This window comes from Lonchura striata, chromosome 4 (assembly GCF_046129695.1).
Source record: "Lonchura striata isolate bLonStr1 chromosome 4, bLonStr1.mat, whole genome shotgun sequence".
Classification (NCBI taxonomy): Eukaryota; Metazoa; Chordata; class Aves; order Passeriformes; family Estrildidae; genus Lonchura; species Lonchura striata.
The window spans coordinates 34,072,330-34,075,711 of NC_134606.1; the positions used below are offsets into that span (position 1 = coordinate 34,072,330).

Below are 3,382 nucleotides of genomic sequence, written 5' to 3' on the forward strand. Positions count from 1 at the left end.
GGCAGGCTGTTAACATGAATGCAATGTCATTTTCTTAACAGAAATAATATTTCTAGCAAGAAGCTCATATATCTGCAAGAAAAATGCCCAGGTGTGACCTTCTAGAAGCCAATAGCAGAATTTTGCAACAATAATGATGATTTCCAGGCTCGGGGTCCTCTCAAAATTTTCATACTAAGAAATAACCATCAAATTTTACTGAAAACCGATAAATACCAGAGCCTGCTCAGAAACAACATGTTTACGCATGAAGAGATTATTTCATTACACATATTTTTCTCATTCATAATTTTTCTCCATTCCCTGATATTGTAGTCAATGAAATTAAAATATTATAGTTCTCTGTGTGTCGTGGTTTGACACGGAAAGATAATTTTTTCCGGAAGGAAGAGGTCAATTTAGATATTGACCAATTGAAAGTAGACACGCCTCTGAGAACACAGAGGGGTTGAAAGCAGAATTCCCAGGGGAACTCGCTCTCTTTAGTTCCGGTCAGCGTGCAGTGCAGACCTCCCCTGCCCAGCCACAAGCTGGGTGGGGAAGGGGAAGCCCCATGGCCTGAGAAAGGTAGGCCGAAAGCCCCAAGGGTGGTGAAAGGACTGGAACCGGGCTGGCCCCTGCAGATGGAAGGGTGGAAGAAATCTGGGATGTCTCCATTTCCCCCCCAGAGTTCCTCTCCCGAGAGGGAGAGAGAAAGCCGCAAGGAAGGAGGAGCGGGGAGCTGCTGCAAGGTGCCCAGTTGTGTGGGAGTTGCTGGATGTCCGGGCATCGAGCCATCCTGGGAGTTCGGACTTTTAACCCTTCCTTGAGAAATGAAAGCTTTGTGAATTTTCCTTTCCCCTCCTCGGTTTGAAAGAGAAGAAGAGGGACACCTTGGACCCTGGGATGGGATGTTGGAAGGAGGAATTCTGGATGGGAGGGGGACAAGGAGTGGCATTTGGCTGGACTTTTCCATGTTAGCCACAACCTGAACCAAATCTTCTCCTTCAAGAGGGACTGTGTTTTGGGAGGATGCCAGTGAGTCAAGAGACCTGCTTCAGCTGGGAAAAAGACAAAAGTGGAGTGAACAGAGAAAAGGTTAGGGGGTTCGTGGTGGCGCCCCTGCCCTGGAAAGGAAAGAGAAGAGAAGAAGGTCTCTGTTCTTGAGCCCTCGGCCCCAGGGGAAAATGGGGGGGGACTGTGGTCCCAAACAATGAAAAACTGAACTGTTGTTTTCTCCCTCTTGGCAGGGCATCCTTGAAAGGAAAAATCCTAAAGGCAGTCTGACCATCCATGCATTGGTGGTGAGAGCACTGTGCATGGAAAGGAGAAGGGTCACCATGGCAAACTTTTCTCCGGGCGGTGCCATGTGTGACATGGAAACACAGGATGTGGAGCTGTGTTTCTTGGGGGGTCTGTGGCACAGGAGAGACTCTGTTCCCTCGATGGACTGAGTGTCGATTGTTTGGAGGGTGGAAACCTGATTGGGGTCCAGATTGTGTCTCACTGTGGTTTGTTGGAGTTGGGTGGTGGGGGGGGAGGAATGTTTTGCAAGGTTTTCATTTGGATCTTTGTGTGGGTTTTTTTTCCCTTCTTTAGTTTTCTCTTTTCTTTTGTAGTGGTAGCTTAATAAAGTTTTTTCCTGTTATCAAGCTTGGGCCTGCTTTGCTCTATTCTAGATTCCACTTCACAGCATTCCAGGTAGGGATCACATTTTCATGGGGGCACTGGCATTGTGCCAGTGTCAAACCATGACACTGTGATACACAGAATTTGCTTTCTCTGAAAAGTCTACAATAAGAGTGATTTCATTGAAATTATAATTTATTTGCTATTATTCATAATACACTAAAGAACAATTAGGTGGGTTTTCTTGGTTTTTCAGATTTTTTAAAAAATACAGTATTTGTAGGCAGTGGTCACATAGCTCCTCAACAAATTAGGAAAAAGGTAAATGGCAACTCTGTAAAGGTATGCTGGAAGGATGAATTTCTCTGTCCTGTTTTGAAATAGGCAGTGCCACCTAGGACTCTTGGGTGCTAAACATTACTCTACTGCTGGATGTAGTGCTCCAGGTGGGGTCTCACCAGGGCACAGTGAAGGGGCAGACCTGCTGTCTATGCTTCTGTAGATGCAGGCCATCATGTAGTGTCCAGTGCTTGAGAACCACAAGGTGGAACTGAGTCCTTGCTAATAGTGTCTCAGCTCCTTAGGAATTATGACCAATGAAGCGAGGAACACAACCTTCTGAAAAGTCTCAATAGAATTAGACCAGCTGTTTTTTATAAATGTTCAATAGCATCCAATAAAAATAATTTCAGAATTTCATCTGGAGAGACAGTATGTAGAATTAAAGAGCAGGGTATATATCTCGCAGACAGTATATCCTTGTACTGTTGTAAGGGAGCACTAATGGCTACCTCAGGAAGACACAGTGGGTAGGGTTCCTCTTAATTCTCTTTTGACCTCTGCAGATAGTGGATTATCTGAGACTTCCATTACAGTTAATTGAAAAAACCCAGCATCTTAAGTGACTTATCTGATTCTGAAACTGGTATTTAAAATCGCTTGTACTACAGAAGTAATTGTCTCCTAACTGTAAAAGGATGAGTAGCAGAAAAATAGTATGCTGTGATTTTTCTCTCTCCCATTTGTGCAAGGTGTCAAGAAATTCAGTAATCCTTTTAAAGGTTTGCATATTTTTCTGTATGTAACAAAATGATATCTGGAAAATTAATTTCCTATATAAATAATGTAATCCTGGTAAGGATAACTTCACAGAAGTCCTATAATATACTCCCTGTGTGCTGCAGTCAGTCCTCTGAGAGATCAAACAAAAATGAAAGGTTTCTCATATACTGGAAAATATTTAGAAAGCATTCAACAGCCACATTTCAGCCCATTTCTTGCTTTCTTTTCCTTTCTTTCTTTCTTTCTGAAATTGAAAATTTTGAGATACCTTTGTAATACAAACTTCTGCATTTCCTATTTTTTTATACCTATTTAATTGGATGTGTATATCCCATTAAAGATCATAATATATGGACAGGTTTCTAGGTGTTTTTGTCAGCTCTTGTATTTACATGTCATAGAAATCCTTGTGTCTGTACCTGTATTGAAATAGGATGCCATTGGTTTTCTGGGCTGTGAGTGCACATTGTGAGGTCATGTCCATCCTCTCTTCTACCAGCACCCCCAAGTCCTGTCTCTGAGCACCTGAAGGTGCTCTTCATCTGCTCATCCCCCAGCCTGTGTTAACACCAGGAGTTCCCCCAACCCAGATGTAGCACCTTGCACTTGGTCTTGTTAAACTTCATGACAATCCAATAGGACCCACTTCTGGAGCTTATCCAGGTCCCTCTGGATGACATCCCATCCTTCAGAGTATCAACAGCACCACTCA

The 3,382-nt window shown here is 43.3% G+C and overlaps 1 long non-coding RNA gene across 1 annotated transcript; it reads left to right on the forward strand.

Annotated features, from left to right (window-relative positions):
• The first annotated feature begins 355 nt into the window (after positions 1–355).
• LOC144246124 (uncharacterized) lies at positions 356–1,631 on the forward strand. The gene is made up of 2 exons (XR_013339808.1): positions 356–1,077; positions 1,230–1,631. It is a non-coding gene; the product is annotated as an uncharacterized LOC144246124 (long non-coding RNA).
• The last annotated feature ends 1,751 nt before the right edge of the window (positions 1,632–3,382 follow it).